Raw genomic sequence first — 24,426 nt, forward strand, 5'->3', positions numbered from 1 at the left:
GTTCAACTAAATCACTGAAGATTCCATCTCAAATGCAATCTATTTCAATGTGACCTTACATCAGTGAGCACTTGAACTTTGCCTGCTGGCAAGCAAGGTCTGACTCCAGCTCTCTCTTATCCTTTTCACAGAGCTGTATAGTTTTCCCAAAGTGTTGTTTTGGGGTTTTTTTTTGTTAGTTTGGTTTATTTTGGTTTTTTTCCTCCACTTTTGTTTTCCTGTAACAGAATGCATCTTCTTTTCCTGGCTGCCCTGGAGGCTTGTAGCATCACTTGGTATGTCTTTGACCTTCTTCTTCCCACACAGGAAAATCTAGCTAATTCAGATTTTTTCAATAGTTTTCTTAATTCAGTAAATTGTATTACAGTAAATGCAGGGGTAGAATACCAACAACAAGAACAGAAATTAATAGAGAAATTTCACCCCAGCATTAAAACCAATTAACCTAATGTCACCTATGCTCAAAGGAAGTAAGCCAGACTACTACTCCTGTAATATATACTATTTACTCTTGACTGTGTCCTATTTAAATTATGAAGTTGAGACAGAGGAATGTGCTTAAAAAAAAGGAATTATTCTGATATATTTCATTATAATGTATAACATCTCCTGAAAGCCCTTATGCTTTGTTTACTTCAGAGATGCTATGTATAAAACAGGCAGTAAAAGCTGAGTCTATAAAGTAATGAGGTTATACCAGGAATTACTTTTGGTCCGTTTTCCTTGTAGCTATTCTTGAACTATTAACTTTTTATTTTGTTTGATTGTTCAGTAAATGAAAAGGTCTTGCAAAGGATCCTAATCTATCCTGTGGAGTAGCTAAAATGACAAATCAGTTTTAAATGTATGCTTAAAATTAGAGAATATATAGCAGGGAAAGCAGAGAAAGGAATGGTTAGTAACAGCTTGCCCAATTGCCTCAGGGTGCCTGTAGAAAGAAATTTATTCATTTTTACTATCTCTTCCCCTGAAAGAAAATAAAAGCTAATTCAAGTGTACAGTCTTCATTTGCATCTGATGTGTGATGTGTTGTATCTCAGACACGTCAGGACTTGAAGATTATTTCCGTTCCTTTTTCTTGACTCTGTCAGTCTGTAAAATGCCCCTGGCATACTGGGAGGCATTGACAGCCTTGTTACCCAGATAATTTCCCTTTTGGAAGAGGTACATCTACTTGAAACAGTAACAGAAACACCATACAAAACAGAAGGGTAGAATCAAGCCAACACAGCAGAAATTTTTTAAGTGGCCAGCTAAGAGGGAGCTTTGTATTTTGGGGAAGGAAAGTAGATACATTTTGATTTTGTTTGGAGCTTAGAGGGAAGATGTGCATTACTAAGAACTTGTTTATTGATCCATTGCGAGAAAATTTTCAAGTACCTATTGTGTGTTACTGCACTACAATTTTTGGCTTTATTTCTTCAGTTTCCTAATACTGTTTCTCTCCTTTACCCTATGGCAGATTTCATGATGGAGAGTCCCCTTAGGATAAGAAAATAATTGATTTTTGCAGTATCCTATTTTCTGACAGGATGAGGTTGGAATGTGGAGTATACCATTTTTATCTTTCTTTTCTTTGTCCAGTTCCTGTTTTGCTGTGAGGCTGTTATGATTGTGTGGTGCAGACTCAGGTTCTTGTATGTTATAAAACAAAATACAAGAGAAGGGCAACCAAACAGAAATCAAATCTAATACCTGATCAGCTCTCAATAGTGTGTGACTGTAGAAATATCAAGATTGTGCTGCTACTCAGGCACATTCTTGTAGTCAGCTCCTACATTCCAGAATCATAATATCTGCATAATACTTCCTGCTTTTAAAGCAATGGATTAAAGTCTCTGGCTTGTTTTGAGAATGTTTATGATCTCAGTTTTATAAACAAATATGTTACTAGTAAGTGGATGTTACTGAATTGAAAATCACTTTTAGAAATTAATTATGGTAGGTAAATATCTATGCAGATTGAAAGGGTTATTTTTCAGCTATTATATTTGACCCTAGAAATAATGTTACTGCAAATTAAAAAAAAAAAAAAAAAAAAAAAAATAAAAAATTAGTGAACTCTTACCTTATGCAGGTTAAAATATGAACTGGTTTTGCTTATTTGTCTCCACCGGTGAGTCATTATTTAAGTGTTATGATTTGTAAATTTTGTCTATATTAAACAGTTGCTAAGTGCCCACATTAATGTGATTTTTTCATTGGTTATTATTTCTTTACTTGAGTGAATGTGTTGCTACTGCATTAAGCGATGGGTTTTGCCTGCTGTATTTAATTCTCAAAGCTAGTGACATTGTCTAACTCAAACTTGGTGGAAAAAGTTAGAGCAGAGTCAGGCCCTCTAAGATGATCCTGCACACTATTTCACAGGTATAAGTAGCACATGGTTACTTAGAGTCAGGGAATACATAATTTTCTTTGACTCTCAATATATTATAAAGCAGTAAAAGATATTCTGGTTTGTAAAATGTGTCTTTAGCTGTGCAGGGTCAAGATGGTGATGATAAAATCTGCTGGAACATTTATTGTCACAATTTGTGGCAGTTGTTTTGGCTGCTACTGCCTAAAGTTCTTCAGTGATTGATATGATGTTTATTCTGTCTTGATTAACTATTTGCCATCAAAGACTTTTGTTAGTAAACCAAGTTGTATCCATCTAAGCCTCTTTCTATATCTGCAGAATAAGTTAACAATTTATTATTTTTTTTTTGATTTTGTAGTATATTTTCTTTGCTTTCTGTTACTAATGAAGGACAGAATTGTAAAAGTGTGTGATTTAGCTTAACAAGGAGTCAGAAAGAAATATTTTTGTAATTCCCATCCATTTAACACATAAAGGATTTTTGCTGGTTTCAGCTTAGGAAAGTCACTGCTTTTGGGAACAGGCTGCAGTTGTTCCTTCTGGTTTCACCCCACATTCCCCAAGATGTGGGCCATTTGTTTTCCCCTTTGAAACTGTGCTGGAACAGTATTGGAAAGCCTTTGGTTCTTTGATTTTTGCCTTTGAATATGACCATGTGATTCTGTGTTATCAGTGTGTAGAGGAAAAAAACCAGCAGTGTGAAGGCAATGAACTGCATTTAACCACTTTTTAAAAGATGCCAAATCTTTTCATAATTCCAAATCTTCCAGAGTAAAGATGATCTGATTGGTGCAGCATGATAGTTTAGATACTACTAGAGAGCAATTAATGAAATACATCATGCGGAAAAAGAATTTCATAGTGTAATACCTCTGGTTGTCAGAGTATATGAGCCAAGAGGTAATAATCACAGCTAAGAAATAGCCCTCATTCTTTGAGCTGATTTTTTTTTAATGGTAAAGAATAAATTACTGCTTTGAACAGAGAAATGCAGCAGTTGGAAGAATTATCTGCTGCCTCCTGGTCAACAGACCATGCCAGTTTTGAATCAGGTAAGTAGTGATGGTTGAGGCAGCTGGTTTTGGTTTGTTTGTTTATTTTTAAATTAGAACTCATTTTTCAAAGTTGGTAGTAGGAGCTCCATACTGTGTACAGAAACATAGTGTGTATTACAAAGGTTATGACTTCCTGTCAATTTTCTTAAATGGGTCATTCATGTAGTTTAGGTTGGAAGGGATCCTAAAAATCATCTGGGTTCAATCACCCTGGTGTGGCCCATGACCCCCTCTACTGCACCAGGTTGCTCAGAGCTCCATCCAGCCTGGCCAACATTTCTAAAGATGGGACAACCACAACTTCTCTGGGGAACCTGTTCCAGTACCTTACCAGCCTCACAATGAAGAATTTCTTTGAAAAATCTGAACCAAATCTACTCTAATTTTAAAGCCATCACCTGATATCCTATAGCTACATGCCCATTAAAAAAATGGGCAATTAAAATTGCTTCTAGTTATAAGAAGCTGGTGTGCATTTTGTTAATTTTTGTAAGAAAATGTCAAAATCCTTTTTCTGATGCGTATTAGAAGTTTGGCATTTATGATTAGTGGCCAAACCACAATGTCTTTCACTAAGTTAGCAAAGAAGTTGGAAATTTTGGATCAATAAACCTACGTCATCACCAATCCTAGTTCTTTCTCAGAGAAAAATCACAGCCAAGAATGAATATCTAATATTGTAAAATGTCAGTTTTAAATAAAAACATTCAATTATGCGAGGAAATAAAGTAGCTTTTATGAATCTACAAGTATGAAACTAATTGCAATGACTTTTTTTTTTTTTTTTTTTAAACTTTCTTGATGTATATGACTTGAGCACTTGTAAAGGAGTTCACATGCAAATGTTAGAAATTAACTAGAATTAAGAAAATACAACACTGCTGTTTTATGGTGTGGGAGAAGGATTCCTTGTCAGGAATGGGTTGGCGATGAGGTAAGTGCAGGATGCTCCCTGCTGCTGTATGTTCTTACCATCAATATTCATCCAAGTTGCAATTTCCATTTCAATCCCAAGCCTCAAAATTGTTGTGCTTTTTTATAATACACTGCTGGCACTAAATCATGCTACCTACTGATGTTTAGTGACCTGAATGAAATTGTTTCGATGTAATTGACTGACATCTTTTGTGTGTAGAAATAAGTCTTCTCAGCAAAGGCTAAATTATGTTTTTAAGCCATAAAAAAATGGACTTGTCTACTTTAGATTTTGAAAAACATTGCAGGCCCATTGATTTCATCCACAAGCGGTAAAATATATCAAAAAAGTACACAACCTTAAAAGCTACTGCTCTAGAATTGCACTCTACTGTTTCTCTGTGTTTTCATATTATAAACTATATCCTTTCCTCTTGAGGTAGACTTCTCTGAGCAACACCGTGCTGCTCTTGACTGGGCATACAGCCTTAGTTCTCTTTTGGAAGTAGGTTAGATATGGTTGCCAAAAGGAAATGCAGCGTACAGCAATAGGAACATGAAGAGTGGGTGGGTATGGGTTGTGTGTTAAAAGTCCGTAGTGCGTGAAAGACTTCCTGTTTAGAGGTGCAACAGTACACTATTTAAATCTTGTTTGGAAATGTTAGATTAGATTTAAACATGCTCTGTGCTGTGTGTCTTCCTACTTTGCACCTGTACTCTCAGTGTCAGTGAAATGTGTTATAGTTATCACATAACATTTTTCCTTCATGAAAAAAAAAATAAAAAAAATCCGTTGTCTGTGTTTTCTCAGCTGTAGGAGAGGACGTGTATGATCTGGCCTGAGGGAAAAATGGCAGAGTAAGGGGAGATGATTAAGTTATGTCATGATTTTTATTGACTTGAGAACTAGCTAATGGCTCCTTCTAAAATCTGCCCTTTGATAATAACTGTGTGAGCTCCAGCTCACACAAAAATCCCAGAGTCAGTTGCTACATTCTTTGCGTTCTTGGATTTTCATCATCTTTGAGGAACAGCTATAAACAGTTTCTCAGATCTGCCTGTCCCTGTCTGGGCTCATTGCCCATATGGATAAACATTAACTCTTCTGCCTGACCCCTTCATCTTTGTTGTATGCCACTTAATTTTAGCAGGAAAACTTTAACAACTTGTACTGCTTGACACAGGTTAAAGACAAAATTATGTCAGCTGCATTAACCTCCTTTCCTGACAAGAGAAATGCCAATCAGGTCTCTGGCCCTTTGGCTTACTAAGTCTTCTGGATGAAGTTTACAACCTGTGTGATTTCCTCTGCCTTCACTTTCCTTGCACTCTCTGGGTTTTTTTATATCGCTGTAAGGTTTTGATTTGGAGTATATGGGGGATTTAGACAATGCCAGGTGTCCAATCTGTGTTCCTAGTTGTAGGATCAGATTTTTTTTCCTGGCTAGTGTGAGAAAATATAGGTTAAAAGGCACTAACTTTCTTTCTACCCTCCACTAGATTTGAGGATGGCCTTCAGACTTTAGAAAACTCTTAGCAAAGCAGTGCTGTGAAAAATGAATATCAAAACTACCATGCATATGTATTTTAAAAAATTTATATTATGTATGATGATACCTCTTTATGGTTATAAATCTTTCCATTAAAACTGTAAAGATAATTTGTCTTGGGAGTACCTTGGAATACGAATGGTAGTTTCATGATTCCAACCCATATAATTTTAAAGAAATGTAAGCTGGTAAGTATATATGGTGCTGGGCAGTTCAGCTGGAAAAAATGTAGGAATCATCTGACTGAGGTGTGTTAAAACAAACACAAGCATTTTGAAGAAAGGTAAGCCTTTATGCTGCATGAGTCTTGACTGAGGGAAGTGACACATATTTCATGCCCTGAAGGATGGCTCCAAAGGGAGAAATCTGGCAGGTGCTCGAAGGCCCTGAGGACCCTTTTGGGCTTCAGGTTTATAACTTCTGTTCACTAAACATGAATCTGCTGTAAAATGCTGCACATTTTGAACCTGATGTCAGCAATGTTCCATGGAGATAGCACACCTAATCAGTGAGTTGAAAAAAAGGGCAGGTCTGTAGCCTTGTAGGTGATGTGAAGCATGTGGTACACGGGCAGCATTCATGGAGCAGAGAGGGAAGGAGACACAGCCTCCCACTCTGCACCATAAATCTTCCACTTCTCTGTTGTATTTCTCTCCACTGTCCTTGGTAATGTTTGGTTTGATTGAAGAAGCATTCTGTAGCCAGAGGCACATGGAAATACCTTTTGCTAAAAGAAATCCAAAGTGTTGCTGGACCTGCTCTTCTTCCCAGAGCTCTGCAATAAAGCGAGACATACTGCCTGCTGCAAAGAAAACAGGTGGTGCTCTGGTTTATTGACACATCTGTTTATTGACAGTGGCTAAAATGTTGACCTGCAGTATTTTAAAGCAAGATGATAATATGAAAGCCTTCTGAAAGATACTTTATGTTAGATGCTAATAAACTTACAATATAAGTAAACCTATTTTCTAAGCATTCCCTTTAATCCTCAGTACTGCTGTTGTTCTTCTAAAGAGTACTTACAGGCTTTTCCAGGCTTTGACTATTACTAGGTTCTTGGAAAGTAATCTCAATTGCTTTTGCATGCAGTTTGTACCCATTTAAATTGTCCCCTTAACTTTGAATATGTACCTTGAATCACAGTGTACTTCTCACAATGCAAGTAGAAGATCTGTTTCTTGTTTCCTGTGAGGTTTTTGTTTATGATTTCAACAGCACAAATGTGGAAAAATCCAAAGCCCATCATTCAGTCAGAAAATAATCTCCTGGCAAGGTGATATGTGAGGCTATAGTTACCTGAAATGAATATTTTTCTTCTTTTCCACCCCTCCCTAAAACTGGGTGTGCCTGGGTCTTCAACTAGCTAAAGCTTTGCAGACCATGAAAACCAAGGATGCTGGATCAGTAGGCTTCTCTTTAAACATCTCATTATACTTCACCTGCTACTAAATATTAAGGGAGTTGTTTGGTTTGTAGGTTTGTGATTGTACAGTACAGTCCCTAATTAATAAGTCTATATATTCCCATCTGCCTCGTCTTAAACGGGACTGGAAGTCTACGTCTGTGCTCTTTTTTCCAGTTACCTATTTGTGTCTCTTATGTGTGCCTCATATTTATATCTCTTATGTGACCTTTTCAGAAGATGATTTTTTGACTTATTTGCATGCATATAGTTTACATTCTTCAGGCCTATTTTTACATTTTGTTTTCTACTGCATTTCTGCTGCTGTGCAATTATTGCCACTTTTTCTTTTCCTCCATTTAGATACTATGCAAAAGAAAAAGGTATAAATTTCCTTCATTTCATCTTTCCTTGCCAGCTCCTACATAAATTGTTTTGTGCTGTGATTTTCCTTGTCTTATTAATGTTTATTGATTTAACCCTATCATTCCTGTGCCTCTTGCTTTGCTTGATTGCTTTACTGCTAAGTGATTAAAGCTAAAAGTACCATCCTTGTACTGCTGAGTGAAATAAGCTTGTGTTCACAATTCTCTATTACCGTCAACTGCAAGCACACACATCACTAAGAAATTTATGTCCCAGGGTAAGCAGGACATGAATATATGTTTCTAGAAAAATTTAGATTGACCATGTGTTATTTATTACTCAGATGAAACCTCCATGTCTGTCACTGTACATAGGTCCTGTGGCCACTTCTATGCAGGTGTTAACAACTACTCTTGATGCGCAAGACACCAGAATGCTCAAATTGCTTTCAATTTCCCCCCCCCCATTTTAAAGTTCCTTTTCTTTCTGCCCATCTCTCAAAGGAAAAGGATTATTCTACCGTGGTAGGTCTTTAGATGTCTTTTTTTTTAACTTGTGTCACCTAGACAGAGCAGTGGATGAACATCCTGAAGCATGGTCAGTTAGGACATAGCAAAGTCCAGCTTGCCATAGCTAAATGCCTAACAGTTAGGTTTTTTTTTTTTTCCTAGCTCCCAGCTATGTTTTTGGTCTCTTGTACCTCAAATCAAGTTATAAACATGATAGATTTTGTATGTTTTTCATGTGTATCCAGCTTGTGAATAGGGACTTTGAAAGGAACTTTATTGTTCACATTTCTGCTGAGAACTGCCTACAGATGCCAGGGAAATGTGTCAGATGTCCCTTATTAGAAACCTGTTGTATTTTTTCTTATTTGCTTGTCTAGCTTGAGTCACTTTTGCAGTTAGTTTCTAGTCACATACCTGCAAAAATGCAAATTCTTGCTTTCACCCATAAGTTGTTCTGTTACCTTGGTTCATCTGCTTCCACACAGAGGGTGGAAATGCACTGTAGATTTTTACTTTTCTGACCTATTTTAGTTTTCTCTATAACTTGGACACTATTGAAAAATACACAGAACAATTACTGTCCTAAGAAAAAGAATGTCTTGGAATTGGGCTTACGCATAGAGGGTATAGCAGAATAGTGGAGAACCTAAAAATACATTCTTGGGGCAAGCATTAAAGAGAAGTGAATATTTTTTTTTGAATGCTCTTGAGGAAAGAATTTATATGAAAATGAACTAAATCAAACAAAGTCCCTTTATCCTTCTTTGTAAATGGTTTTGTATGGTGACAAGATCCTTTCCTTGTTCATGATGATCTCATTCTTCTCAATGGAAGTGAATGAGAGGACAGAGGGAAAAAAAAATGATTATAGGAAAAAGAGTTCCAAAATGCCAGACAAATGAGGATCACTTCAAGGCAATAATGAATGAAAATACTTTTCTGTCTCCTAACATTCTGCAGCTCAATCTACACGTGCATTCAGTGGAAAAATATAATCCTTATAGAATGAAATACTGTGTGGTAAGAGTCATACAAAAATATGATTTATAGGAAATAACAACCTTCTAAGTTATTGCTTAACTTCTTTTCTTCCCCAAAATCTGGGATTAAAAAGTAGGTCAATAAACCCATTTAAATAGCTTATTCCACAGTGTGGTTTAAATTAGTGCTAGTGACAAGTGTATGAAGTGCTGTGCATTTTATTTTTATGGCATATTGGTTAAATTTAGAATTGTTCAAAGTAGCTGTTATACACAAGCCTCTAGGCAAATCCTCAGATCTTTCAGTCAGTGTGCTTTGTTCTTGCTTTTAAACATATAGCATGTTGTCATTGTATTTGTAAACCAGGTGTTTTATCTGAATGCACAATTAGTGTAATGAGAGTTAATGTTAGTCCAGTGGTAGAGCCTCTTGCACTAAGGAGCTACAATTTCAGCTCAATCTCTGGGCACGTGATTCCTTCTCCTAGTTTTGTTCACAAGTCCTTCCAGAAGGGTGATTTTAATCTAGAGACAAGCTGAAACTGTTTAGTCTCACTGAACAGAACTGCCCTTGTAACGTTATTTAGTATTGATAGGTCAGGCAGCTTCCATCAGACAGATGGCTTGAGATGAAAGAGTTATTGTAGGCAAGGAAATGGCTTTTGCAGGAGCTCTGTTCTTGTTTCAAAAAGCCATTCTTTGGCTTGCAATCTCCCTCTCTGCTGCTTGAGAGCTGCCAGAAACAATTCTGGCCCTGAATTTCAGACGTGCCTAGAGCCAAGGTGAGGAGATATATTTCCAGTCCAACTAGATATTTTTCTCCTCCTCATGCCTTTGTTACTTTGCAGTGTAGGGTTCTCATCTGCACCCTGACTGGGAAGATATCAGCAGAGACAAGTGAATAATGAGGAAATCCACTCACTAGTGTTTTGACAATTGCTAAATAGAGTTTTGCTTAGATCATGTTTGTACTTATTTTATCAGCTATGGAGCTTTTTCTGAAAAGCTGTGGGAGTGAAGTGTTTGCTCAAAAGAATACTTGCAGGGAACTATTTCTGGACTGTATTCATGATTAATTTAATCAAAACCCAGTTTTTTCTCACTGTAAAAGTAGCTGATTAATGATTATGTCATAAGTGAGGAGACAGAAACAGGGAATAAATCAGTGTGTTAAATTCGAACTTGTTCTCTTTCAGAGTTCTACATAATTCAGCTGCAGCACCATGTCTTCAGTAGCTTTTTTTGTATCCTACTCTCCCAGTAATGATGCCCTTGTCAGTCTCCACCTGCCCTGCTTTTGTATGCCATTCTGTTTTATGTAGGTTCTCATTCTGCTTTCATTGTGAAGTATATGAACATCTTGAAAGTTTATGGTACATGAGGTGACTGGCATCTGCCGTATCTGTCTCATCCCTTCCCTGCGTGAAGCACTAGAGACTTAGTAGGAATGCTTTGTTTTGGTAAGATTGTTACCTGCTTTTGGGATGCACTATAGGAAAAGAGTGATCTTCATTTGGAATGAGAATTAATGCCATTTTTAATAGTCCTTTTCCCCTGTAGGAATTTGTTTTGTAGCCTTGGCTGGCTGCTGGCAAAGCCCTGTGTTTTAGGCCTGCAACAGCTGATTGTTACATTTTTGTGCTTGCGGGCTCCAACAAAACTTTTTGACAAGTCTCTGTCCTCATTTATTGTCCCATCATTGTCTTCTAATTGCAATGAACAACTGAAGATCCTGAGAATGAAGGTACCAAAAGAACTGCCGATGCAATGAGATGCTTTTCTACTCTTGCTGCCTTTTTTTCTTTCATGATTTTGCAGTTGTTGGAGAGACTTTTTATTTGTGCTCGGAAAGCTGACACACTGATCAAGATAATAAGGAAAGTTACTGCGTATTTTCAAAGTAATTTATCAAGTATTGTTAACTATTTCATACTGACCATACTGATTTTGTCAAGGCAAAATATTTAAGCCACAGTAAACTTTGCTTGGCAATGACTTAAGTCATTGGTAAGCTTTAGTTAACAGTCTACCTCTGTCACTGAGACACACAAAGCAATCACACGTAGACAAGAGATTTTTGCAGAGGTTCTTCTGATCCAGCTCCCAGCTGAAAGAGCGGAGAGAAGAAGAGAGCCCCTTTGTTTATTTTTTTTACTTTTTATACATTTCTGGGTCTAGCAGAAGATTGGCTTTTTGGGGTTTCCACCCCTCAGCCTCAGTGGCCAGACCAATTGTCAGTTACAATTGTTTTCAGGTTAGAAATATGCAAAGGACAGAGAATGAAAAACAAAGGATTTGTTTATGTTACATCTGTGGGAAAGGTAGAAAACTGCTCTTAATATTGTACAATAACTAAAAAGATCTGACTCCATTTAAGAAAATCAAAAGGCTCAGAAAAACCAAGGTAACATACCTCCATTTGGGAAAGCACTTAATGCACATATTTATGGTCCCTTGACCGCAGCGAATGGAAGAAAATGATTGAGCAATCAGGATGATTGAGCATATTTCCAATCAGGACAAATTTCCTGTATTGGAGCTGTGTTGCAGACATATCTTAATAGGAACCGTCACATAATACTTCTCTTTGCTCCTGACATGGACAGTGAGAGGAGTTAGGTACAATACAGTAGGGCTATGTCATGTCACAACTAGTTACTAATATAAAAAGTAATTTGAACATGCATTTATTTTGTGGAGTGAATTGATCTGACAAAAGCCTCACATATTTCTGTGAGAAACTTAAAGAAGTATTTCTTTAAGGTCTGTTCTTAAGTTATGGTGCCATATTGAAATTCAAAGGACTCTTTAAGAGGTAGTTAGTTTTGGAGAGCTTGAGAGGCTTAAGAGCAGAAGGAATAAGCCTTTATTTGAAACAGTATAGATTCTTATTAAATGTGATGAATCTGAAGGATTTTTCAATACCTCCAGTTTAGCATTGCAAGAGGAACACAAAAATGCTATGAGAGGTTACTGCTACAACAATAATGACAAATCACTCTGTCTTGGCACTAATAGACTACTTATTCATGAGCTGAAGATGAATATCCTGTTTTCCTGTGCAAGGAAGCAGCAAGCAGACAGGTAAGAAAGCTCAGAAATACTAGATTCCACAACATGGCATGAAGGTGAACAAAAATCTGATATATTCCCAGCACAGCAAGGACCACATTGTCGTGACTGAAATTATGAAACTCCATCAGGATGCTGAGTCAAAATTTTAACATGTTTTTGTTAATTGAAAATTCAAAAGTGATTATGCCTTGGAGCAGTGGTAAAGCCTGTATAAATTTGCGTAAAACATAGCCGTATCTCTATAAGTTGTCGTTCAAACCAAGATTTTGGACAAATAAGACTTGAGTGGAGTGTAATAAGCTTATTAATGAATGTCTGTCTCTGCCATAAATTCAGATACTTTTGTTTATCTTATGTCATAGAACTGATGTATCACCGGGTATCACTCAGATACACCACAGATATTTGCCATATAAAATTTATTAGGCTTTCTATAATAAATGAAAACATGTTCCACAGGTTAGTGAGATTTCATTTCCTATCTCTAAAAGCTTATTTACCTAAGACACATCCTAAAACGTGTTTCAGTTTGAAGAATTAAAACCCCTTGGGGCTGATATTAGCTGCATTGTGAGAAGTCTCATTTGTGACTGAAGGTTTCCTTGGGAAAAAAGATCTAAATTAGATAGCTGTTACTTTTTAGAAGCTGGCCACAACAATCATATTTAATCACTGTTTAACTGATAATTTTGCTTTCTTTTAATTGTGTAATTTTCTGAGTTGTACAACCAAATTCCATGTTCCCATTAGAGAGGTTTTCTTAAGAGACAATCACTAGCACTTGTTCAACTGTGTCTTGTTTCTCTAGGCACCTTTTGGTAATCTGGACAAAATTTCTTGATGCTTATCTATGTGAATATAATTCTGGTCCTTAGAGCTCATCTGTAAAACAAAATTAGATGATGCTCAGTTACTCAGGATTCCTAAATCCTTAGGAAAGTATTTCTCTGTGAACAGTCTGAGTGAGCAAGGCTCAGGTAATCAAAATTTATCTGCAGTGGTGTTACCATACATGATCCATATAGCTTTGAAATATTTAGATCTCTAAATTGATTCATTGCTGTTCATTTTGCCTCTATTATGTCAAAGCTTGCTTTCTGTCTCTTGCAGTGCTCTCATAGTAAAAGGAAACAAATACACTCAGGCTTTAATAAACAATGAAGTTTTTTTGTTTTGCCATCATAAATAGTCTTTCAACAGAAGCGAGGCAAGCTGGGCCAGCCAATCAACTGTTTATTTTTATTTCTGCTGTGCTGATATGGCTCTAGGTAAAACACACTTTGGTTTTGTTTAAGCTGCTCTTGACATATGCTCCCTATCTTAATCTGCAGCCCTGGAAAGAGTCCAAATCTCATGGAGCTTGATTCTGGGGTAATGGTTGCTAACAGGATAATGAGCTAACCTCTCTGATTTTTTTTATTTTTTTTTTTATTTATTTATTTTTTTTTTTTTTTTTTTTTTCTTTTAAATTCACTCCTGTTACTCTGTTTTGATAGTGGGTAGAGAAAGCAAAATGGGACTGTGTGGCACCTGGCTTGGAAAGTTAAACAGCTTGGATTTTTCCTGCGCAGATGTAGTTACTTCAAGATATATCCACATAATATATTCTCATGTTCTGTGACTCTTAAAACCGTACAACTAAAACTTACAGTTTCCATCTGGGAAAATGCGGTCTCTCACAGAATTGACATGACATGAAATTTTGCACAAGGGTTGTCCTTTTGTACTAAAACAGAGGGATAAAAAACAAGTACCCACAATTTTTGAAGTGGAGCATAGAAATTAATTTCTTGGTGACTCTCTTGAGAATCTAGGTATGATTCAATCAATATATGAAAAATTTGGGGGATGATTCCCAAAGTCTTATTCCTAAAAGTATTTTTAAATCCTGGTGGTTTCACCTAGCTTTGGCTAAAACTGCCTGTTGTGAGCAGTCATCTGTGTTTTTGTGGTGATTTGGCAACTGTATTTGAAAGAACTTTTTTGCCATTGCTTCCATCTGTCAGAACTAAGGTCAGTACACGTGATGGATCCTCTGTAAAACAGTGAGTCTTTTTTCTGGTGTAGCTAAGACTGTGTCCCCCTAGAGATACAGACCTGGGCTTAGTCTGACTCATCTCAAATGGCCTTGCTGTCCTAAATGGAGCTGCCCATACATAAGGGTAAGGTTATACCCAAATTCCCACAAGAAACTGGCTTAAGTCTGATCCGAACTACTGACGATATTCTGCAAGAAATGAATTTCTTACTTATCAATTCCCTGACTGGTTATGGTTTCCTTTATTTTTATTTATTTATTTATTTAAAATTAAGATTGCTCTTTCTCTTAGAAATATCGTTGCCATGAAAAAAATGTTACAAGCTGACTTGATAATGAATTCTGGGAGGCCCAGCTTCTGTTAAAAATGTGTAGATTAAAAGGGTTGTAACATTTCAAAATTTCTTTGTCAGACACTATCTTTTTTTTTTTTTTTTTTTTTTACTTTCTTACATTTTTACTGTCCATACAAGAATGATGGATAACAGAGAATGAAATTCCCATTAACTTAAGCTGTTACTCATAAATCCTCCAGAGATTTCTAATTAACATGAAAGTTTACTAGTTTGAGTTACTCTCATTGTGAGAGTCTGCTTGTGGTGCTCTGTATTTCTACCAGTGCAGTCCGGAGGTCCATAAATCTTCATTGCTCTGGGATTCCAGGTACGTCCCATTACCATGAAAAAGTAACATCTGATGCAAGAAGTGTAAATACTGTATAGAAGTTCAATAAAGTGTTTCATTCTTCACTGCTGAATTACAGTTTTATGGCCCATAAATAAAGCCAAACAAGAAAAACTAAAAGATGAGGAATGGTTGTATATCACACATGTTATCTGGAACGAAATTGTTTCTGCAGTGGTGACAAATGTCTCACCTTCAATTTGCATTCATGTCTTGTGTTATGCCACTCTAAGGGCAGATAGTTGATGATGTTATGAATGACCTCAAGAAGTAAAATGATAGATTCTGGTATCATCCAGCTTTTCATGGGACGAGTATTAGATGGACTTAGAGACCAAAGGGAGTAAACCCAGTATTTTTTAGGGGTCAACTTTATATAGTTAAAAAAAAAAAAAAAATTGGGATTTTTGGACACGTAATACAGCCTTTCCACCAGTATAAACATTCTGAAAGGATCTGCTTTGTTCAGCAGCATCCCATGATGGGTTTTGTTGTAGTGACATATGAATTTTCATAATTCAATCACTACAATAATCGCTTAGCAAAAGATGTGATGACAGACAAAAAAAAAGGATTTCATAGATCATCAAACCCAAGCTGCTGTGCTAAGAATATTGGCATATCAGCCTATTTATAAATGCACCAGCTCCATCAAAATTGGTTCAGATGTCTTCTCTTTTTGCCTCTATGGGCAGAACATTCTCGATACACATTTGTCTTATGGAGGGATCCACTCTGTGCTTATTTATAGTCTGGTTATATACATTGATTCTTCAGTCTGCACTGCATTTCAACAGCGTTTTTCTCCTCCAGTGTTCTTAACCCAGTAAATTCACATTCAGTTGTCTGAAGACTGCTGGCATTTTTCTCTTTTTTTCTGGATTTTGTGCTTTTTATTGTGAAATAACTTTTATTCCTCTGATCATCTTAACCCTTCTCTGACTTGTCGTTGTCCTATTGCATCATAAAACATGTAACTGAAATTTGTAAGCTTAATTCTAAATAAGGTCTTACAGAGGTGATACATGGTGCGTTGACTTCTACTATGTGTGGTGCCATAGCATTGCATTTGTCTTTATGTCTATATTTATGGCTTGTGGTCATTGAGATCTGTGTTACCAGAAATTTCCAGATACTGAACTCTGGGATTAACTCTATGATCCACATCCCTAGGTAGTCTTTGGTAGAAAGTTTTGTTATTTGCCAAGACTTTATCTGTCTGATGAGACCTAAAGTTGCCTTTCCTTTCCCAGCTGAAAGGGGAGCAAGCCCTCGTGGATCGGCAGGAAGAGACACAGTGCGCTTTGGTCATGCTCTTGACTGTCACAGGCCGGGGCTGCAGAGTCTGGAATACCTATGCTTATCTTGTGAATTATTTTTATCAATCATTTTGAATTTATCTCCATGTTTTTATTGTTGCCCTATTGTGTCATCAGCACAATTTCTTATGTTTGCAACAGTAAGCAGCTTGATATGATTTGGATAGGTTGTCCTCCATCTTCATGAATCAAAAGTATGGGTGAAAGACTGCATGACTGCGTGGGCTAGCTCTCTATATTGCTGGCTTGGTATGAAATAATTTTAAATCTACCTCAGTCAATGTGGTTCCTTTTTTTAATTTTTTTTTCTTTGTGTTTCTGGGCTCAATTGGAGTAATAGAAGATAGTACAGGTGGCATTTTTTGGAGGTGTCTCTTTACATCTGGAACAAAGATTTAGAATTAAGATTACTTAACTTGAACAGGATGACTTCTTCCTTGGAGATTATACTTAGTATTTCCTGCATAACTGTGGAAAGATCTGCTCCAAATATCCAGTGTGTTAGCGGTCTTGGTTAACAGGAGATACCATAACTCTCACAGCTGTCTCTTCACTAAATTTACAGGCTAAATCAAGAGACAGTGCACTTGGCTTACACGCAAGATTGAGGTCAAGGCATATGTGCTCTGTTCTCATTCCTGCCACAGATCTGCAGGATAAGTGTGAGTCAGATTCTGCCCTTTAGTTCCTTTGTCTATAAAACTTACATACACATAATCAATTTAACAGTCCCTGACAACTTACAATTTGAGTTCAGCCATGGCCTCTGCCTCAAGGGCTTCAAACTAAGTGACATATTCAGGTGTATTTGGCAATGTTGCAAAAATGTGGCAATTATTATACTAAGTTAGTGAAAGATGAAATGAATTAAATATATTCTGTACGTTCCTTCAAGTTCAGCAGCTGAGAGTCGGTGGAAATGGTTTTTTTAAGGTTACTTGCAGAAAGTCTTATCTTGTGGCAGAAGTGCTGGCTGTACCTGAACTGAAAGACTATAACCAGGTATCTGGGGTTTAGGGATCAGAAGGGTTAGGAGTAGGTCCATATTCCACTTTTGTTGAGCACCTTATTCCTTTCTTCTTTTGGGAGTTTTTCAGCTTCTCTCTAAGACCAGCAGCACTAATGTGCCACCTTCTCCTCGTTGTTCACTGCCAGGAGGGTAACGAGGCCTGACTTGGATATGCTGTGTGAGTGGCAAGCAGCTGAGCAGTCTGACTCAGGGTATCACTGCATTACAGCACTGTAAATCTGGCAAACCTAATTACGCTCAGAAGGATAATGACAACTCCATATGGGATGGAAAATTGTTTGCATGTAGGTTTTGCATCTTAACTCTTCTGGTCTTCCTGCAGTTAGTAGGCAGGCAGCAGCCCCCAAAGCTAACAGCAATGCTACTGCTTGTCCAGCTGGCACAGAAGATTTAACTTCACACGAGCCAGCTGGCTATCTCCTTGCCTCTTTTCACCTAAGAGACTGAAACCTGTCATCTTTGAGATATGACCAGACTCCTGGAATTCACAGCTCTTTCTGGGAAAGAAACAGCATTATTAGTACTCTGTATATGCTTTCCTTCAGAAATATATAAAATATTAAATATAGATACATATGCATTTATATAGTTTATCTATGTTCATGCACAGATGTTAAAACTAAAATGGATACCAAGGAAAGTTCAAGCTTACACATAGATATACAGAAAAAGAACCAGGAAATGAAGAAACAAAATATTCTGGTTTAATTTTGATGTGACTGCCTTACGTCCACTACCCTGCATATACAGTAGCCTTAATTATGAGTTTGGTTGTTTAAATATGCAGCCAATAATATTCTGTACTCAGAGTCATTGATACTATGAGGATCACAGGATTTTAATTTCCTGTGTTTTAGGATCTAATTTTTTACTCTTCAAAATAGCAATAGTGGTTTTCATAGTTATTTTCTTTTCCCCAGTAAATACAAATATATGGAGAAAGATAAAAATGTTTTTTTTTTAATATCATTGTTTTATAAGTATCCCTGCTAGGCTTTGAAAGTCATATCTGGAACAATGAATTGAATGGGACATTACATTTACTGATGCTGCTGTTTGGCTGAATTGCAATTTTGTAGAAGCAGCAATGCATCAGACTGAGCCATGAATCTTTCCCAAGAGAGTGTAGGATTTGGAGATGACTGAAAGTGATAAAAACACAGAGAATTCCATCTATTTGGGTGTGGTGCTAGGGCAATATTGGTAATATCTCATGTACAGATGCTTCTTTTAATGTAAATTGCTCCAGTCAATACTGACAAGCTGCTTTTTAATAGCGTGAAAATCAAAAGGGCTTATTTTGCATCTCCCCTCTTAGCTGCTCAAAACTTAAGAACTGCTTGAATGAAACCATTTTAAAATTGTCCGAGCTTGCAGAAATGAAATTAAAAGCACAACATGAAAGTGTTTTAAAAAGTTCTAATTGTGGATTCCTGTCTTGTATCTCATGAAGAGCAGATGTGGCAGAAAGCTCTAGCAGTAGTCTGAGATGCTTACAATGCAGAAGTTTATTAAAAGAGCAAAGGAAAACCTTTGCCTCACATAAGTAACAGATGCTGTTTGTCCACTGAGTGCCTACTCTTGGTGGCACTGAGTGACTTATCTTATATTGGCTAACCCAAGAAGGCCTGAATTCAAATAAACCTGTAAATAAAGCTAAATATTTAGTCAGTGCAACTTTTTTCCAGGGTAATGAATGAGGACTGTGGCAATGAAAGGACTGGACTGCATTTATTTATTAAAAATTAACATAAAGGAAGGTAGGATTTAGAGTAATTAAAACAGAAGGGCTACAGATAATAGGTTATTATAGTCTGAACTAATGCACTGCTCCCTTTCTTGCTCCATCACTATTATAAGAGCAATGTCTACAGTTTGCCTAATGGTTATAAACTCATGGCTATTGATCAAAGGAGGGATCAAAAAGGAGATCCTCAAAAAGGATCTCAAAGGTTATCAGAGGCTGTTTGTGCCAAGGCTGCTCAGCACACGTTGCTCAGTGCTCTCACCTGCTTTGAACATTTGTTATCTGCTCTGTCGTTTGGGATCTGGGATCCATGATTTGGAGTTCTTGGGAATTATACAACATCCCTTTCTATGGATGACATCCAAATATGAGGCATCTTACTTAGCATCAAAGATCTAGTGTTATGAATAATGTTTAGGATGCTGAAAATCAAGCAAAATGGATGGCATGTTATTCCAGGAAAATATCTCAAAGGCCATCGTATAAGACTGTTTTATAAGATGAATTTGGAAACTCTTGTCAACTTTGCCAAACCTATAAAGATAAGTTGTACTAAATAAATAATGAAATGGCCCACTTAAGGTCTTTGCATCTTTTGCAAGCTTTAAATGCTTTCACTGGAGGCAATGCTTAAAGTTGCTTAGCACCCAAATTATTTGCAGTTTTTCAGCCACAGCATCCTTCAAAGGCATCTGCAGAGATACATCCAGGAATGCATCCAACCATATCAAGCACAGGAGATCTTTGATGCTAAGTAAGATGTCTCATGTTTGGATGCCATCCATAAGAAGGGATGTTGTGCAATTCCTAAGTATTCCAAACCATGGATTGCATTGTGAAAGTTTTCTTTAAACCTTGTAAGTGAAATATGTAGTTGGAGGTATCTACCCGGAGGATTACTGCGAAACACCTTGTATTTATGGGGGTACCACACAATTTAGAGCAGGATGTCTCTTTCATTCTAATTTGTCTTTGTACATGGTTTATAAGATCCCTCCAAATTACTTCTTGGTGTGCAATTCTTCATGCTTGTTCTACTCTCAGAAGTGAGTTTTTTTCAAAGCATTTCAAGCTTCATTTTAGCTCCAAGTGTGCTGGGCATGAAAAAGGATTGTTTTGACACACTTTTATGCTCTGGTTGCTCCAGAAGTATTTAAATCTGAAAACTGCAATTGTGATGGGTAAGTCTTAGCCTTGCAGATAAGGTGTTACAAGCACTCAAAAACAACATTAAAAGGACTTGAAGGTTGTAAAGTTAAGCGCCTGCCAAAAAACAAATTAGGCAATGATAGAATGAACTTTGATAGTGAATCTTGAATACAGCCATGCTCTCTGGATAGGTTAAGGCAATTTTGAAGTGATAAGGAACTATTTTTTTCATATACTTTATTTTTCTTTTTCCCTCCTGGTATTGTCTTTCCTTACTGGGTCTTTCTTATCACATTTGTCTTTCCAGATGGATTTTTCTCACCTATTCCTTGCTTTATCCTTCCAGACTTCTCATTTAAACCCCACCCCTAACATTTCCTTGCCTCATGTTCTTACTTCACCTTCACTTCTGAATGTCTCTGGGGTTTTTTTGTTTGTTTGTTTGGGTTTTTTTTGTGTTTTGTTTTTCCTTTTTTTTTTTTTTCCCCCCACTCTGCTGTCTTACGTCTTTCCTGCTGTTGGCCCAGAAAAATGAAACTCTGGGGAACGACAATGACAAAATCACATCATATTTTATATGTACTTATCTTAAGGTGCAGAGAACTGATTGGAAGTAAACTTTTGGAGGAGGGGCTAAGGGGAGCCCTTCCATACTGTTACCAAAGTCAGCTGGCTCCCATAGGTTTGTCTTGCAGCTCCTTTTTTGATGCCATGTGTTTGGGGATTTCCACTGGGGGTTCAGCTTCTTTATTTCAGGTAAGATGTGCTGAGTTTTTAAGACTCTGTTAATAGATAAAGTTAAGACATTAGAAAGGTCTTTTGGAGGATGCTATCTGGAAAAGAAGTATACAAAAAGTATAGTTGGCATTCCTTACATATTTGTATTTCACCAAATACACATGAGCATGCTAATTTTGTGTGCAACTCTGTGAAACTACATGTTCCTTTCACTCTTACTTGTGTTCACCATCCTTTCCCTCTTTTTAATATACTGACTTTTTCTGTGGTCTCTTAAATGAGTTTATGCCTTTGGGATTAACTGGAATAAACCCTTGCAGATTCAAGGGGCATCACTGGTCTGTGCTCTGTACTCCTGCTACAGCTAAACATCAGTGTGCTGGGAGGTGTGAACACACTGAGCAAACAAGTGAGCCTGGCTCACTGGGTGAATTTTAACTTTAATTTGAAAACTTCCACAGCTTTCTAACTGATACTGCAAAAAATCTGACTTACATTCCTATTTTTCTACATTGTAAGTAGATCTGGCTAATTTGTTCCCCAGCTGTTTAATTTTCAAAGGGGCCTGTCATTCTGTTAAATAAAACTGGAAAAGATGGAGCCCCAGGAAGATCTGTGTAATGATGAAAGTTTGTTCCAGTTCAAAGCTGCTGTTGATATTGGGTGTGATCCAAAATCTCTTGATGCCAGCTGCAATGCTTCCATTGATATAATCAGATTTCAAACCAGAGTAGTGTGTTCAGCCTCTTCTCCTTTACCTAGTGCTCTGGTACCTGACTCTGGGAGGAGGAGCTGTGCCAACAGCATTTAGACAAACACCATTCCTAGTTGTCCTCTGCCTTAGTACTGTATGCTAGAGATGCCCACTCCCACTTGTATAATTCACTCTGTTTCTCCTCCCAGGCATGTAATGTGAGATTTTTTTTTTTTTCTTTTTTTTTTCTTTTTCATCCTAGTCTTGTTTTTCATTTGTTTTCCTCAGGCCAGATGGTTTTGTGTAATCTACAGGTATTGTGGACCAGATCTGGTTGACCCTCACTGCCCCTAAATCTGAGTTGCTGGCTTATTCAGCCCGGAATTGATTTCTGGATGGTCTCTTTGGACTAATTACATGAGCTTAGATATGCTCAGTGGTCTCATTATTGGCATTTTCTGTAGTTCTACATTAAAAAAAAAATTTAAAAGGGAGTGTTTTGAAAATCCAAGCAGTTGTATGAGAGATAGTGGACTCAAGGACCAAACTGTAGTCTAGGCAAGCCCCACCAGAGAGTGGCTGGTCTTGAGGCTAAGAGAAGATCCCTGGGTGTGAGTCTGGAATTGGAGGTCTTCTATTTGGCTCCACTTGTCAGGGAAATGTGCCTCATTGGACAGTCTCACAACTGAATTGATTTCTCAGTTGCCTTATGATTCATATTGCCCTTTGGTGTTTGCTTTTTTGCTTCATCTGCCTGTTTTTTCCTGGCTTTATCTGTCTCTGTACTGCTAAAAGTTCTCATTTTCTCTTCCAATTTACCTTTAGAGAGAGCAGTATGGAGACCCCTGTCAGATAATCTGTGTGCTGGTTTAAAAAATGCTGCTGCCCTTAGCTAGGCAATGTCTTATATGAACTTGGTGGGCAAAGACACAAAAATACTTCTCCTGCTGTCAGAAAAGAGCAAATATTTCACTGTTCCAATGTGCAAGTGTTTCCTCTATGATTTTTAACAATTGTTGACAACAGCTAAGTAGTTATGATAAAACTTTGCTTTATGGACCATGTACTATTTTGGGTGCTGTGCTGGTGGGTGAAGAATCCTGGTATAAGTCACTTTTCTATTCTGAATCTCTTCTCCCACATATAAAAGGAGACTAAAAATGCTGGCTGGCTTTCCAATATGCTTTGAAATCCACTGCCGAACAATGTTACTTAGAAGTTGGACATTATGATCTATAATTATAATCAAACCCATATGACCATTATGCGTGAGAAGGCAGCCTGATAGCATACATGGCTGTGAGTGTGTAGAAACCAAGAAATTCCTCCTGCTGCTGTAGACAAGTGACAATGAAGGTATTTTTAAGTACAGATATTAGCTGCTCATTGTGTCAGTAATGCAGAGAACCTGGGGAGCTGTTTTGCTACTTGTTAAAATTCCTTCCTGTATTTAATTTCTCTGCCATGAATTTGCATTCGCATAACCCTTTGACCTAAATATGAAAATATCAGCAAAGGAATAAAAACTGAAAACAGGTTTCAGAGTAGACTGTCTTGCTATACTTTGTGAATGGCATTAGTTGAAGGATATGGGGGGGCAGTAGGAATTATTCCCCCTGAAATCTAGAATTGTACATCAGAACCAAACTTATTTTTTGAAGATACGACTTTTTGTTTGATATGTGAAATTTTTACTTGTATTGTACAAATTTTACTTTCCTGGACTATGAGAACCTTGGAAGTGCTTCTGGGCATTAAGTTACTTCAGGAAATCCTATCTGAACCATCAGCTTCTTACTGGCTTACAAAACTAAAAAAAAAAAGATTTTTTTTTTTTTTTTTTAATCTGAAACAAATGCACATTGTTACTGTTGATTTAAAAAAGTATTTTTAGCTCATGAACAAACCCAAAGCATGAAGCATCAAATGCAAATCTTTATTTTATTTTATGATTTCAAGTACGTGAATTGCATAGATCAGCACAAAATTCTATAGATGAACAAGGTTTCAGATCGACCTCTAAAACTCTAGGTGCTCCTTTTCCTGTTGTCACTTCCCTTGCTGATCTTGCCTGGACACCTCAAGACAATCCAAGGACAAGCTGCTGTCTGAGATACCTGCATTATAAAGGTAAGTTCATCAAAATGAATGTCTTCTCCCTTACTAAATTTTTATTTTAGTATTAATTGCCAGGTTTCAATCCCTGGCATCAGTGCAGTAAATTTAAACCCCGTCAAATGTCTTGACTTAATTTAGTGCTTGTTACAGAAAATACTCCCATGTGATATTTTTTTTCTTTTAAGGAAATGAAGGAATGTCTTTATTGTAACTGTAATGGCTCAAACTCCTTTGTTAAAGGAGCAATAAGGTTGTAAATTGCACAATTCATCAATCTGGAAATGCTTGTTCAACCCAGCTCTGTTCTCTCATTTGTCTGCATTGCTTATAGTATTTCACTGCCCTTGTAGAAAAGCTCAGAACAAACCCTTGTTTACAAATGAAGTAGATTACACTCAATATAAATCAAGATAGTAAATTGAAGCTGAGACTATTTTTTTTTTTCTTTTTCTGAACTACAACCCTTTCTTGCTGCTGATAATAATACAGTGATGACAAGGTAAAACTACCTTCTTTGAGGTCTTGAAAGAGTTATGACCATACTGTGTTACATACTTCAAATACACCTGAGGAAGTGTTGTGAGTTTCCCTGAAGGGGAATCAAGACTAGTGCGGGAACACAGCACAACCAGACTTCTTAGAGCACCTCTTATAATTTTGGTGTTTATTGATAGACTTGAGGTGTTTAGGGCAGA

The 24,426-nt window shown here is 37.0% G+C and overlaps 1 long non-coding RNA gene across 6 annotated transcripts in view; it reads left to right on the forward strand.

Moving 5' to 3' along the window:
- Window positions 1–24,426, forward strand: part of LOC120756949 (uncharacterized) — a 98,001-nt gene that overhangs the window by 36,086 nt on the left and 37,489 nt on the right. For all 6 annotated transcript variants that reach the window (XR_009208231.1, XR_009208235.1, XR_009208232.1 and 3 more), the window contains exon 2: window positions 23,645–23,743. This is a non-coding gene — a long non-coding RNA (uncharacterized LOC120756949). The remainder of the gene's footprint in view (window positions 1–23,644; window positions 23,744–24,426) is intronic.

Source organism: Hirundo rustica, chromosome 1 (assembly GCF_015227805.2).
Source record: "Hirundo rustica isolate bHirRus1 chromosome 1, bHirRus1.pri.v3, whole genome shotgun sequence".
In the NCBI taxonomy this organism is placed as follows: Eukaryota; Metazoa; Chordata; class Aves; order Passeriformes; family Hirundinidae; genus Hirundo; species Hirundo rustica.